The sequence below is a fragment of the Mustela erminea genome, chromosome 5 (assembly GCF_009829155.1).
Source record: "Mustela erminea isolate mMusErm1 chromosome 5, mMusErm1.Pri, whole genome shotgun sequence".
Taxonomy (NCBI): Eukaryota; Metazoa; Chordata; class Mammalia; order Carnivora; family Mustelidae; genus Mustela; species Mustela erminea.
The window spans coordinates 30,177,019-30,192,811 of NC_045618.1; the positions used below are offsets into that span (position 1 = coordinate 30,177,019).

Below are 15,793 nucleotides of genomic sequence, written 5' to 3' on the forward strand. Positions count from 1 at the left end.
CCTGAGTGTTTTGCTCCCGATCCCTCGCCGACCATACCTCCCGCTCTCTCTCGCTCCCCATATCCCAGCCACTCTGGCCTTCTAAGTGAGCCCCGATCAGACCCAGCCTGCCTGGCGCTCAAGGCTCCCATCCACGTGCCTCACTCTCTCGCTTCCTGCCGGTGCTGCCACAGTGCCATCTCCCAGGGAGGCCTTCCTGACTAGCAGACTCAGCAGCCCAACCTTGCCCATCCCCTACTCTGCTTTATTTTTCCCTCCCTCACACTTAACACTCAACACACACACTAGATTTCACTCCTTTATCTGTTTCTCTTGGCTGTCGCTCTTCCACTAGAGCCTGAGTTCCAGGGAGCAGGTCTCTGTTGTCAGTGTGGTTCTCTGCTAGGCCTGTAACCAAAACAGTGCCCCCCGCCCCCGCAGGTGCTCAGCAGATGCGTGCAGGACCAATGGACGGAAGAATAGAAAACCCAGCGGAGGACAGGCCATCAACCGGCAATTCGCAGACAAAGGAATGAAAACGGCCGAAAACCGACAGAGAGATGCTCCACCTCATTCATAATCAAAGAAATGCCAAAGAAAAGCCATTGTACCTAACAGATCAGCAGAGACTTAAGTGACTGCTAATGCCCACAACTGGTAAGGATGAGGGGACGAGGCCTCTTGCATGTGGGAAATCGGCCCAACCTTCTGGAGGTTGACCTGGCCGAACAGATCACACCTGGAAAGGTGTGTGCCCTCTGGCCCCGCTGGTCCACTTTCAGAAACACTCCTGAAGGACCCGTAACACAAGGGCACACGGAGGTACCAACGTGGAGGCCCCCTGAGGGAGACTGCTACACAGCCACACACTCACAACAATCTGAATGGCCACCGACAGGACTGAGCACCGAGACGTACTTTAAAGATCACCCAAACAATGGGCATAAAGGGATAGGAAAGAACTCTGGCATGATCTATACAGTATGTCGTCAGGTGAAAACTCGCGACAGAGCAGTGGCACTAGGATGAGCCTGTGTTTTTGCTTTTAGACTGTTTCTGGGTGCCTGGGTGGCTCAGTGGGTTAAGCCCTTGCCTTCGGCTCAGGTCATGACCTCAGGATCCTGGGATTGAGTCCCACATCAGGCTCTCTGCTCAGCAGGGAGTCCGCTTCCCTCTCTCTCTCTGCCTGCCTCTCTGCCTACTTGTGATCCTTCTCTCTCGGTCAAATAAATAAATAAATAAAATCTTTAAACTATGTTTCTAAGCACACAGAGTCTGGAGGGATACATATTGAACTAGTTAGCAGTGTTTAGTCCTGGAGAGGAAGAGATGGTAGGAAAGGCTCACAGTTCAAAGCTCTAAATGCTTTGGGGTTGTTGGATAGGTAGGTAGAGGACACACAGAGAACATTACCTTACTGGTCAGAAAAATGACTCCACTCGCCATGGGAAAACTTCTGTGTCCCCAGTGTTGCAAGATGCAGAAAGAGGACATTCCAAGCCCTCCACTGTCTGGCCCTGTCTTATCCTGTTGCCCCCCACCTCCATCCCACACCCAAAGCACTCTGGCTTTCAAGCTCGTGAAACAATTTTCTATTCTCGATTCTTTTCACAGCTCCAGGCCTGTCTCACAGCTCTGTTCACAGGCACAGAGGCCTGGACGGCCCCACCCCATGACCTCCTCAGCTGGGACTCTGCTATCAGAGAGCCACATGCGGGACAGCAAGGACCCTGAGACCACTCTCAATGGCTTTCGGGGGAACCCCCACGTCTCTTGATTGTGACCTGAGCAGGCTCCCCCGACGCCCAGCTGTAGGACATCTGTCATAGGCACCGGAGGCAGCTGAGCTAAGGGAACCGAAGTGGGCCCAGCAGGGAGGACTCACCAGAAGAAGAGGGGGACTAAGGGCTTCAGACAACTAGCATTGTCAGATTTAGCAAAAATTGTACAGCCAATGCAGTATTGGGGATATATTTATGCTAAAATATGATTTATTATCTGTCTAAAGCTGTAATTTAACTGGAAATTCTGTACATTTTTCTGGCAAGCCTAGCCCACAACCCATCCCACCTTTGGGGCTGAAAGCCTCCAGCTGGGGTGCCCAGGGGCAGCAGAAAAACGCCAAGTGGACTGAAAGTGAGCTGGGCTGCTCCTGGGGCCTGGGGGAGCACCTCGGCCCCCTCAGGGAGTCCTGCCGAGAGCTGGGGCCTTCTGGGGGAAGAGCCGTCACTCAAGGAAGCACAAACACAAGGCTGGTGCAGCAGCTCTGGCAGAGAGAAGCCAGAGTGACAGCAAAGGGACCCCCACAGATGTAGAATCTACCAGAGCCGAGGTACTTAGCAAGTGTGCACAGGGAAAGGATGCTGAACAGACCACAGCTAGCACGTGTGTCAGGGAACAATTGGGCTTGCAGAATTATATGTCCTAGGGTCTCTCATTGCCCCCCATTCCCCCAGAAGGCACTATTGTGACCAGAGCCTTCGAACCCCACATGTATCCTACACCATCGCCCCTGCTGAGGGCTCACTCACCAAGGCCCAGCCTGCTTCTCGCTCCCAGAGCCCTCCCGCCCAACACAGAGGCATGAGACAGTGGGAGTCCCCTTGCTCTCCCCCTACCTGGGTCAGACGGCGCCGGGAGGCAAACAGATCAGTGTCTGGGGGCCTGGGGAGCAGCAGCCTCTCGGTCGCAGTTCCAGCATGCACTGCAGTGAAGAGCAGGAAGGTTAGTGCAGCTAAGAGGGGCTTCTACTGCTCAACCCAGGATGGCCAGCGTCTGCCTTCCCACGGCCCACAACACCCCCCCTCCGCAAGCTTCCAGAAGGACCCCCCACCATCCATGCTGGTCCCCTGGCCCAGCCTATGTATCTCTGGCTGGCTGATCCTTCCACCCTAGAGGAGGGCTCCCTGACCCCTCTCTTTGATTTCAGGGTGCCCCTCCATCACACCATCCTCAGTCCTCTTCCAACGCGTGGTCACAAGCTGCTGTTTCCTGTCCTCCCCTCCTCTCTCCGCCTGGGCAGCCTGACCCACATGAGTTTCCATGCCCCCCAGTGGCACCCCCGCCCCCGCCTCCTCCCTCCCTAGTGCCAGCCACATCACCACCCTGCTGCTCCCTCTCTCTGGGGGCCCCCACCTCCTCCTGATCCTCACAGGCCTGGCTCCTTCTCCCCATCCAGGTTCAGCTCAAGGCACCTCCTCAGAAAAGCCCTCCCTGACCTCCGTGTGCATGTCACACGACCCTGATTGACTGATCTGTCATTCGGGTTTCCCTGTCTCAGCAATCTCACGGAAAGCTTTTTTCCCAGGCAGGTTAATTGAGCTATAATTTACCTAGAGTAAAATTTACTCTTTCTAGTGCACAGTTCTGAGTTTTGACAGCTGCACACACAGCAGCCGTGTAACCACTACCACAATCAAGACAGAGAACAATTCTATCACAAATCTCCATGTGTCCCTTTGCTGCCAGCTCCCAGCCAACCCCAGCCCCTAACAACCACTGATCTATTTTCCGTCTCTATAGTTTTGCTTTTTCCAGAATGTCAGACAAACAGAATCATCTCCATGTAGCCTTTTGAGTCTGGCTTTATTCGTTTAGCATATAATGCATTTGCGATTTACCTTCATTGTTTCTTTGTTATTCCCAGTTTCATTCTTTTTTTATTGCTGAGCAGTATTCAATTGTTCATCCATTTACTAGCTGAAGGACATTTGGGTTCTTTCCAGCTTGTGGTGACTATGAATAAAGCCGCTATCAATATTCACATACAGGTTTTTACGTTAACATAGGTTGTTACTTCTCTTGGGTAAATACCTAGCAGTAGGATTGCTGGGTTATATGGTAAACATATTTTTAACTGTATAAGAAACTGCCAAACTGTTTTTTTGTTTTTTGTTTGTTTTTTGCCAAACCGTTTTCTAAAGTGGCGGTACCATTTGACATTCCCTACAGCAACCCACTAGAGCTGCAGTTTGCTCTGTATCCTCACCTGGAGTTGGCATTGCCTATTTTGTGGACGTCAGTGTAATAGACATGCAGTGGTGGCTCCCCGGTTTTAATTTTTCATGTACCCGATGTATTGTTTTCCTGCCATCTCTATTTGAAATTATCATCTTAATTTAATTATTTATCTATTTTCCATTTCCCCTATCATATGTGAGCACAGGGACCTTGATGTCTACTCGCCCAGCTCTTAGCATAGTATATGGTACTGGAGGATGATGATGGTGGTGATGGTGATGATGATATTGGTGATGGTGGCGGTGGCGGCTGCAGTGGTGAGGATTAACATTTACAGAGCACTTATCACGTGCCCAGCACCGTGCTGAGTACTTCACAGTACTCAGAGAGTACCGAGAGATAAATACTTTCAATATCTCCATTTTAAGAGGAGAAAACTGAGGCAGAGGGAAGTACTTAGCCCAAGGTCACATTGCTGATGAGGGGCCAAGCCAAGCTTCAATCCCAGGTTTTCTGGAATCAGACCCCACCGTTGTAATCAGTACACTCCATGGCCCACAGCGGCCACATTTGCTGAAGGCATGAAAGCCTGGAAGAAAGGAAGTATCTTCCCACTCTCTCTCATGGCAAGGGTATGCTCTTGGGCTTGGGCTTATAGCCAATGTGCCATAGACTGAGTGTGGGTGTTCCCTCCATCCCCAAATTCATATGTTGAAACCGAAGCCCAGTGGAATGGTATTTGGAGGTGAGGCTTTGGGGGAATGGATTAGGTCATGAAGGTCTCGTGAATCTCAGGAATGGGATTAGGGACCCCGGAGAGATTCCCTGGTCCCCTGTGCCATATGTCTGTCTGTGAACCAGGAGGTGAGCCCTCACTAGACACCAGGTCTGCTAGCACCTTGATCTCAGGCTTTCCAGCCTCCAGAACTGCGAGAAATGAACTTCTGTTGTTTATAAGCCACCCTAGACTGTGGTGTTTGGTTCGAGAAGCCCGAATGGACTAAGACACAGCAGCTTCTGGGTATTTCCTCTTGCATTTTTTCCCTCCAAAACTGAACTCACGCTCACTCTCATTCCTGCTTCTCCTCTTGAGAAATTCATTTGATGGGATGGTGTTGGTATTGAAAGCAATCAACGGGGTAAGGAGGGAGGAAAGGCTGAGTCAAACCTAGAGCCGGGTAGGTGGAGGCCTTGGACCTGGGCCTGCCAAGGGGCCTGTTCACCCACAGGGACTCTTCCTCAAAGCTCTTCCCATCAGGCCCTCCTAGACACTCTGGGATTCCCCCACCTCAGCCACCTCAGGTGGAAAAGATGAACAGCAAGTTATGGCCTTGGCTCTTCTGAAACCCTGGCTCTGAGAGTAGTCCCACCACACCCCTCGTACAGAGGAGTTTACTGGTCGTTGAACGTCTGGGTGCATTTCCTATGTGCCCTCCTCATCCCAGCACCATGTCCCCTTTCCTCAGCCTCCTTTCAGTTAACAGAGGCTACCTGAGAAGTTCTGGCCAATGGGTTGTAAACGGAAGTGACGTGTGTCATTCCTGGCATTTAAGAGCACAGTGCGACTCTACCATTTCCTTCTCTTTGCCACGGTGACTGAAAGAGACCACGTGTTCCAGATGGGGCAGCTGCAAGATGGTGGAGCTTCTGTCAGTCTGGGTCCCTGCACTACTGTACAGACCAGAGTCCACCACCCTCCCTGCTTCCCACACTGGACATGTAATGTGAGGTCAGACTGTAAAGAAAGGAAGGAAGGATACGGGAACCTCTGTTGTGCTAAATCACCGAGAGTTCTCAGAGAACCTGTTAGTGCAGCACAACCCTGCCAACCCTACTGCATCCCCCCTGGCCACCCAGGGCTCGTGTCCTTGACATATTTGGTTTGAGAACATGTTTAGATGACATTCTGATTTGAGAGAACCAAGCTCCATTTGCAAGCCCCTAAATAACTAGGATTTCAGTGGGGGACAGAAGTATGTCAATCCCCAATTTCAAATGTTCCCTAGCCACAGGGAAAAGGGGGAAATCTCAGGCCATGTAGCAGGGTCCATCAGCAGGACAATTCCCACCTGGAGAAGGGAGGTGTGAGCAGAGGCAAGTGGTAGAATCTTCACGAGAATTGGGACCTTGGCCTACATTTAAGGGCTTGAAATTAATGTTAGGGGGTGCTTGAGTAGCTCAGTTGTTAAGCATCTGCCTTCAGCTCAGGTCATGATCCCAGGGTCCGGGGACTGAGCCGTGCATCGGCCTCCCTGCTCGGCAGGAAGCCTGCTTCCCCCTCTTCCAATCTCCCTGCTTGTGTTCTCTCTCTCTGTGTTTCCCCCTGTCAAATACATACATAATATCTTTATAAAAAGAAAAAAGAAATTGACTTTAGAACAAAGGCTGCGGCATCCTCAGAGATTTACCCGTCTCAGGTCTGGGATCAGCTTTAGAAAGGCCCTGGGGCCCCCTACTTGTCTGTCCTGGATTGCCAAGAGGGCCTTGGAGCCACAAACAAGAGCAAGCTGCAAGCTGAATTATGCATTTATATTTTGAACGTATTGACACTTCACTTTGGCAATTACCACCTTAAATGTGGTGCGATCCTGTGGGACAACACAGGGAACAGGGAGAAAAGGCAGCCCCTCAAGATAACAGCGGGCTCTGGCAGGCAACCTGAGGGGACAGCCCCTGATGTCCATAAATGCCCCCTGTGATGCCTCATTTTCTCCAAAAAGTAAGATTTGTCTGTAGAGGATTATACTGCCTCCTGTTCACCCCCTCCTCGGAAAAAAAAAAAAAAAAAGGGTACCATATAGCTTCCTTGCCACTGTTAGAAAGACTTCCCCTTGGGGCGCCTGGGTGACTCAGTGGGTTAAAGTCTCTGCCTTCGGCTCAGGTCATGATCCCAGATCATGGGATCTGGGATGGAGGCCCGCATTGGGCTCTCTGCTCAGCAGGGAGCCTGCCTCCCTTCCTCTCTCTCTGCCTGCCTCTCTGGCTACCTGTGATCTCTGTCTGTCAAATAAATAAATAAAATCTTTAAAAAAAAAAAAAAAGAAAAAGAAATAGAAAGAAAGATTTCCCCTGTAAGGGCAAACTTGAAAAGTTTCTTACATATGAATGTTGATGCCGGTGTCAGTACGTGCATCCAAAGGCTGATCTGGCTTTGAACTTAGGCCATGTTAGCTGGAAATCAGAGTGTGGCATGGCACCCTGCAGAGGTCCTGGGGTGTACTGCGGGAGGGGGCTTGGGTTGAAGGTTGGGGGAGATGTTAAAGAAACCCCAGGGACAAAGCCAGGCTTGGTGGAAACTGAGGACAGGCCCAATGGAACCCTGGGGACCCGGGGACCAGGCTTCCCAAAAGTAGTGATAAAGAATCCTCTCTCGGAGGTTTTGGGGTGGGGGTGTCTGTGTCCTCTGTGTCATCTGGCATAACTGTCCCCTGAAGAAGCACTGAAGCACTGAAGCAAGTTCTGCCATTATTGGGTTCAAAATAAACAGGTGTGCCTGACAACCTTGCAAGTGAAAACAAAATCCTACAAGCAACAGGAAGTGACTACTCCATATTCACCTGGGAGTTTATTCTGATGATGAGAAATCCATAATGGTTAAGTTTGGCCAGTTTGGCAAGAAATTTTTAACTGGGTGCAGACCTGAAGTTTTAACCCAGTCTAAACCCCCTGCACAAACCCTCAGAGCCAGGGATTTGCTTGGTTAGGCTCATGGGAAGAAACTGTGCCCAGAATCCGCTGTGCTTTCTGCTTTTGCTTCCTATGGGCAAGTTTCCTGGCCAATGATGCTGAGAATGACTCATCCCATGGTCAGGGATCTGGTGATAGCTATGGCTAGAGGGGAGAGCTGGCTGGGCTGAGATCAGCTCAGAACCCCTCCACCCCAAGCCAAAAATACACCTGAGCGTCTCCATTCGGGGAGGAAGTAGTTTTAGATGGAGCTGTTATGGTCTGGTTCTCGGAGACCAGATAATGTTGGGATGAATTCCCATGCTTGCAGGAAATGCCTGACTAGAACTGCTTGTGGGAGGACTCCCTGAGTGCAACATTGAATTGTTCTCCCCTGAATGGTTTTTGCTGACTGATTGGTCTTTAATTCACTCTCTGCCGAGGGCTTGGGGGCTGAAAATGGAGGACAGAGCTTCAAAGGCAAGTGTTGGAAGAAGTTCCTCAGAGAACTGAGGAAGAGCTGGCACAGGAGTGAGGTGACAGGTGGAAGGAAGATGCAGGGGAAGGAGGAGGGAAAGAGGGGCACACAGACACAGGTGAGGTAAACGCCTGCCATCACCGTCATCAGGCTCATCGCAGAGAGCATCCGAAGAGACCCTCATGGGCTAAGCACTTCCTAGGCGCTAACACGTTTAATCTCCACCAAAACCCAGCGAGGAGGGTACTGTGATTGTCCACATTTTCAGAATGGGGAAACTGAGGCACAGAGTGGTGTAAGTAATGGGGATGTATGTGCAAACCAGGCAGTCTGGTTCTCGCACTTGTCCTAAGAGTCCCTGATGAAACTGGGTTGGTCAGATGAGAAGTGAATGAAAGGCTCCTCGATGCTGTTCGTGGGAATTCTGTCTGGGTGGGTCAGATCTGAGGTGGCGGGTGGCGGGGGGGGGGGGGGGATTTCTGTCACTTACTGCTGTGTCACACTGAGCAAGTTACTTAACCTCTTTGAGTCGGTTCCTAGTCTGTAAGACATGCTTCATACGGTAGTCAAGAGTACAGAGTGCGCATGCGCGGTGCCGCGTCTGTACAGTACGTGGCAGGGAACGGATACTCCACACCCCCTCCCGCTCCGCGCAGCTGCAGTACAGATGGCCCGCCTCCAGAACTTGAAGCATGTGTGTGCACACATGTATTCATCTGTGCCGTGCCCCTGCATGCATTCCCCCCCCCCCCAGTCCTGCCCCCAGCTCAGGGCGGTGATGGCACCAGCCACACAGCCCCCAGCCTCACACCCGGGCATCACTCCGAAGTCCTTTCTCTCTCCCTCTCTCATCCTCACATCCTCTCACCATGGGCAGCCAATCCTCGATATTTCCCAAACTCACCTTCTCCCTAATATTCCCCTACTCGTCCCACCTCCTGCCCAGTGCAAAGGTCTCAGCTGCTTCCTTCCCTGGCTTGCTGTCCCCCTCCACCCACCCTCTGCACAGTGGCAATCAGAGCGACCCTTCCCAGTCCCCGATCTGACCTCCACTTAAAACCCTTCCAGGAAGCCTGGCCAAGCAGGATGTGAAACTCAGAAGCTCTGAGGAGAAGTCTGACAGATTTGACTAAATAAAGATCTAAAGCTTCTATACGGCCAAAGAGACCATAAACCAAGTTAAAAAGACAAACAGCAGACTAGGGAAAATATATCCGACACACACAACAGACAAAAAGTTTGAAAATTCCTAATATACTAAAAGCTCCTTTATATCAATAAGAAAAAGGAAAAAAAAAAGAAAGAAAAATGGGCAAAGGATATGAACAGTCAATTCACAGAGGAGGAAATACAAATGGTCCCCGACCGCATGAGAAGATGCTCAGCCTCGCTGTGGAGAAGGCGAGTGTTGAAACCACAGCAAGACACTTTCCTGGATGAGCACGAATTAAAAAGCTTGATAATGTGCAGCATGGAGGACAGTGTGAGGAAATGGCCAGCCGCAGCTACCAAGGGTAGGAGCATAAACTGGCCAAACCTTCTGGAAGAGCACTGTGGCAGTTCCTATCCAAATGTAATAAATGTACCCTTCAGATGGGCAATTCCACGTCTGGAAATCTATCCTACAGAAATGCTTACACATGTCAGCAAGATATATATAGAAGGATGGTCACTGAGGCATCATTTGCAAGACTGAAAGCCTGAAGATGGTCTACGTATTCCATCAACCCAGGACTAGTTACATAACCGGCCAAACAAGGGAATATTAGGCAACCATCAAAAGGGACACCATCAATCTGTGTCCCGTGACACTAACAGGTGCCCACAGCACACCGGAAAGTGAAAAAGGGAAGTTGTAGAGTAATGTGCATAAGATGATTCTACTTCTGGGGCACCTGGGTGGCTCAGTGGGTTAAGCCTCTGCCTTCGGCCCAGGTTATGATCCCAGGGTCCTGGGATCGAGCCCCGCGTCGGGCTCTCTGCTCAGCGGGGAGCCTGCTTCCCTTCCTCTCTCTCTACCTGCCTCTCTGCCTACTTATGATTTCTGTCTGTCAAATAAATAGATAAAATCTTTAAAAAAAAAAAAAAGATGATTCTACTTCTTTTTTTCACAAAGTAATATACAGTGCACCTGGTTGGCTCAGTCGGGGGAGCATGTGACCCTTGATCTTGGGGTTGTGAGTTCGAGTCCCATGTTGGGTATAGAGATTACTTAAAGATAAAATCTGAAAAAAAAAATTAACAGACAAAAAATATATTTGCAAAGCACAGAAAAAAGTTCTGGAAGGAGGCACACTAGACCAACAACAGTGAGATCCTAGAAGAAAAAGATTTAAGGGCAAAGAGGGAACTTCCATACTTAACAGGACACATGTCTACTGTTTCAATGTTTTTGCATGAGCAAATAATAAAAAAGAAAAAATACCCCATTCCATGTTCCCTCACAGGCTGTAGGGTAAAGTCCTCAGTGTTGCACCCAAGGTCAGTCAAGACACAGTCCTTGTGTGCCAGCAGCATGTGATCTCCCCTTGACCTGTTCTTAAGTCTAGACAGAGCCAGATCCCTTGCATGTCCCCCAGACAGCCTCTGGATCTTTGTCTGTATGGTTCCCTCTTCTTGGCATGTCCTCCCCTGCCTCTGGGCCTCATCTTTCAAGCTGCTGCTCATGTGTCACCACCTTCTGGAAGCTCCCCCTCAACACTCTGCCTTCATGCTCCCTCGTATGGCCATTGTGATGACCAATGGTCGGGAAGCCACACGGTGTATCTGTGTCTTTACTGTGTGATTCCTCCTGTGTTGACCGCTCAGATCCTCAGAGCAACCCCAGGTAGGTTTGTCATCACCTCATTGAACGGATGAGAAAACTGAGGCATGAAGAAATTCCAGTCATCAGCAGAGCCAGTGAGTAGAGCTGGGGAGAGGGACATGAAGAGTGTCTCCACCAGCATGGGACGTGCCTTGTTCTTGCCCACCACAGCCTGGGCCCAGGGAAGTCTGCTGGGGCCACCGGCCAGCCCCCCATCCTCCCCAGCCAGGGCTCCAGGAAGCATGGAGCCAGCCATGGGGCTGGTTTCCTCAGGGCCCAGGAGCAGGGCCATGTGGGACTAGCAGGCCCAGGACAGCTGAGGAAAGGGTGGAGTTTGTAGAGGTGCAGCCGCTCGCAAGGCAAGTCCCCCACTACCTCCTGTGCACCTACTCTGTGCCAGGCCCTGGGGGTATCTGGCCTGGGAAGCGAGGGCCCTGCCTTCCACACAGCTGCCAAGTCAGACACAGGAAAGCCAGGAGTCTTGGGGGGAGGATGCAGGAGAAAGCTGCAGGGTGGTGTAGGGGAGGGTGGTGGGTGACTTTTGATGGCAGTGACAGCAGACAGGGTGTCTCCATGAAGGAAGTGGCATTTGGGCCCAGCCTGGAAAGAGGAAGGGGTTTGGGCAGATGGGAGTTGGGGAGAGGAGCTCCAGGGGGGCTGGAACAGCTTGAACAAGGGCCTGGGGGTGGGAAAGCGTGGGGAGGGCTGGGGAAGAGTCACTGGTTCTGGCTGGAGGACACAGCGAGGAGGGAGGAGGGATGTGGCAGCGGATGGGGAGGGAGGCCTGGTGGGAGGAGGGAAGGCTTGGAGAGAAAGAGGGAAAGAGGGGAGCTGCCCAGAGGCAAGGAGGGGGTAATCTGGAAGAGTGGCTTCGCCTAGGTTTTGAGCTTGTCGGGCTAGCAGTGTGAGTCGGCCTGGTTCCTGACCTTGCTTGGTTCCCTCCCCAGCAAAGTACTCCTGGATTCAGTGAGACCGTGGGAGGGAGAGCTCAGGGCCTGAGGACAGAGGGCTGACTCCCTAGGGCCATCTCCTATGTAGTGTGAACTTGAGTGTGTACACCGTCACCAAGAGTTTCCAAGTGCCGTCCTGTGTTTACACTGGAGATGATGTGATTTCAGACCCTCTAACCTTGAAGATAGATGAGAGGCAGAGCCCCACAATCTTGGCAGGCCCCTGCCTCAAGTTCCCCCTGTAAGTGGTGGGTAGTGGCTGGGTAGCTACTCTAGGCCTGGTTTCTCCGAAAGGAGAGAAGAAGGAAAATGGGAAAGAGGAGGAATCTGGAGGAACCTAGTGGAATCGGGAGAAGGGAGGAGCAGGGGCGAAGAAAGCAGGAGAGCCTCCTTCCTGGGGCTGGTCCCCTAACCAGCCGGGACCCTTGGCCTCCCTGACTCCCCACGCCCCAGCAGCCAGTGTTACCAGCCCCTCTAGGGCAAGTTCATTCCCAGGCAGGTGCACAGAAACAGTGGTGTGCAGGCCTGGAGGCCCGCAGGCTCTGGGAACTCTCCCCACCAAGCTAGTACGGGCTGATCAACTTTCATTCTGTCCCTGCACACCTGTTTCCTCTTGGATGAAATGGATAAAAATACTGTCCCTATAAGGTAGCATTATCAGTGTCTCCCAGCCCTCTGGGCCTCCCCCACCTCAGCTCGGATTGCTCAGTGCCTGTTTGCTCCTCACCTCCCCCACCAGCCTTGTGGGCAGGGACCACATCTGACTCATCTTGGCCATTCCAGAGACTAGGGTGGGGCCTGGCGCAGGAATCCTGCCCACAGGCAAGAGAGCTGGCAGCGAGGACTGGCGATCTGGCAGCGAGGACGAACAAACTGGGCCTTTCACCCTTCCCACCCCAGCACCGGGTGAGTTACTCTGTTCACATACCCATGACAATGCTGGGCTGTGTGGGACTGGGATCAGGGCTCCATGTAGGACTGGGATCAAGGTCCAGTCTGTCCAGGATCAAGGCTCAGTGTAGGGAAGTTTTCTCTGCCTCCCCACCATGAAGGGCACAGGATTCTCCCCAGCTTTACCCACTGCTTGAAAACCACAGGTTCTGCCCTTCGGGTGCGGGGCCCTGTCTTCTGGGTCCTCATTATGCCCACCCCCTACCCTGGCACAGCCTGTCCTACACTCCAACCCACACAGCTATGCTGGGATTCCCATATTCCCTTTACCCTAGCCCCCAACTGACCCCAGGAGAAGAGGCCCAAGGCAAGAAGTACTTCCTTGCCTTCCTAACTGGCCTTCAGAAACACAGCAAGGATGGGCATCCTTCTGGCACAGATGCATTCCCAGGTCAAGGAGAAGCGGTTTTCGAGTTATCTCAGATTTCTCAATTATCCACCCCACGGCCCCACTCCATTAGCCCTGAGAGAGCCAACAGAGGTAAACCAGGGTCTGGCTAAACATGCAGGGAAAGGTGTCCACTGGACCATGCAATGAGATGTGATACCCAAAATGCCCCCGCCACTCCCAGTGCCCGAGATCCCTCCTTCATGCTCTTTGCTTTAAGCCACTTTTGCCAAACACCCTCTGAAACCTCCGTTCTGGGTCAGTGTTCAGCTCTGAGGGCAGGGATTGGATCACTCAGCCCTGGGTGACTCAGGCCCAGCCCAGGCCGGGCACCCGCAGAACTCAGAAGTGGGAGCAGAAGCAGAGGCTGCCCTGGGTGGGCAGCAGAGCTGGGCTTACTTCCAAGAACGGGGCGGGGGGGGGGGCTGCACCCACCCCTGCAGCCAAGCCCCCCACCATCTCTGTCTGCTGCTCCCAAGCAGAGGGTCAAGTTGGTTTGCTGGCAAGACACATGGTTCTTATTTTAATTAATTAAAGAAAAATCTAATCACTGCATTAAACTTCTCATTACTCTACTTGAATACCCGTTAAGTAAATTTAATTACCAGAGGATTGGGTTTCCCAGCCTCTTTCATTAGCTTCTGATAAGATGAAAAGGGGGAGATGGAGAGGAGAGGGAAACAGAACAATGTCCCTCCCGACCCGCGGAGGGCAGGGTGGCACTGTACCAGGGCTGCCGTGGTCCAGCTTGGGTGTCTCCCCCGGAAACAGGCTCCGCCTGGGACCTGGAGGAGTCCCTCCCACCCCAGCTGCCCTTAGGAAGGGGAAAGCCTAGCACTCAGCTGAAGGCTTCTACCAAGGCCACTCTTGGCTGTTTATAATTTATACCCCACCACCTTCTAAAAGAATTAGAGGCTGCTGAGAACAGCACACGCCGAAAAATAAGAAAAGAAGTCAGAAGAAGGAAAAAGTGAGAGAGAAAAAGCCAGAGGGTAGGCCTCTGAACAACTCTATGCCAGAATCCTGAACATTTAGGAGACATGGGCCACAAACCAGCCATGAGCTTCCTAGCAGCCAGGGTAAAGAGAGCAACACACTTTGGCACGGCTGCTGGAACCCACAGGGTACTCATGAAGAAGGAGGTGTACACTGGCCCTTGGCCTTTCCATCTGGAGAAAGGGTGGAGCTGGAGGAGGGACTAAAGGAGAGAAACATTGGCTGGAGCAGCGAGTAGAGGCTTCCCAGAGAGGGAGGGACCTACACGGGCCCTAAAGAGAGGATGGGGTAGAGAGCAAGAAAGGGCATAGCAGGTGGGGGAAACACATGGCTGAGGCTGAAAGGAAAAACAAAGAACAGTTAGAGGAGAAGACACAGGGGCAGAGGGAGGACAGGGAGGCCTGGGGTGGAAAAAGCTTCTCAAAAGGAGGGGATGAAGGTCCACCCCATCACCAGACCCCAAGCCGGGCAACCCAGCTCCCGAGGGTGGAAGGGACTGGCCCTGTTGGTTGGGGCAGAAGGAGCCAAAGGCAGAGAAGGCAGCAGGCCAGGGGCCTCCAGGATGGGCCAAGTTGGGGACTTGGGTCCTACCTTCCTGTACGAGATGGTGCCTGCCCAGAGGCCCTCCACAGCCGCTGGGAGTATGGGCCGCGTCAGTTCACGGCAACCCCGTCTCCAGAGCACTGCGCTCTGCCAACGAGGAGCCACTACAGGCATGGCCAATAGTCAGTGACTGACCAGTGCAGGGGTTCAAAAGCCTGACTGCCTCATCTGGGCGGCAATCCTACAGTGTCAACTCTACCCCAGGGCCCCCCTGGACCAACCCAAGGTTAGACTTTCCCTGAGACCATGACCTCATTCATTCCTGGGCTCTCATTCCTGCTCCAAGTTATTCTCTTCCTCCCTTCTCCCAAGAGCCCCCCTCAATAAGTCTCATGTTTACAAATGTTTACATGCTTACAAATGCTTTGCTTCTAGGGATCTTGACTGACAACACTCGCTCTGCAGCTCCTTCCCCATTTGAAGAAAACAGGATGTTCCAAATTCCCCAGGAGGGAAATGGAAAGGGAAGAGACCGAGGGTTTACAGAGTACCTGCTGGATGCCTGTGCTTCCCACACGTCATTTCAAGTAACTCTCATGGTACCCCTGTCAGGGTTCATCATCAGATAAGGAAACTAAGGCTCAGAGAGGCATAGGAATTTGCCCAAAGACACACAGCACATCTGGGATACAAGCTGTCCAAGCTGCGCAGACTCCACCGATCATTTGTCACTTGCTTCCTTCAGTGGGTGACTCCTTATGCCAGCTAGACCCCAAGCTTCCTTTGGGAAATACCCTCCCCTCATTCCTGATCACATGGTTGGGGAAAGACAGACCCTGATCCCGCACCTTCATGTTTCTAGGACCTGCAGACTTAGTTAAAGTGCCAGAACAATCCAAACAAGGATCCAATAGGGTGCAAGAGATCAACCCCAGGCTTTTTATTTCTTCTATCAAGAAAGAAGAAGTTGTCTCCAACCCTGACCCCAGAATTAAACCTGGAAGCATGTTGCCCCAGAAAGTGTTGGCAGACATCTTGGGACCATGTCATGAAATGCTCCTAGGAGTGGAGCCATC

The 15,793-nt window shown here is 52.0% G+C and overlaps 1 protein-coding gene across 4 annotated transcripts in view; it reads right to left on the minus strand.

Moving 5' to 3' along the window:
• The window catches only part of LINGO1 (leucine rich repeat and Ig domain containing 1), a 191,404-nt gene that overhangs the window by 58,023 nt on the left and 117,588 nt on the right, over window positions 1-15,793 (minus strand). For 3 of the 4 annotated variants that reach the window (XR_004285634.1, XM_032342372.1, XM_032342371.1), the window contains one exon: window positions 2,598-2,683. The exons of the other annotated variant lie outside the window; for it this stretch is intronic. The gene's annotated coding sequence lies outside the window, so the exon portion shown is untranslated. The remainder of the gene's footprint in view (window positions 1-2,597; window positions 2,684-15,793) is intronic. 4 annotated transcript variants of the gene reach the window in all.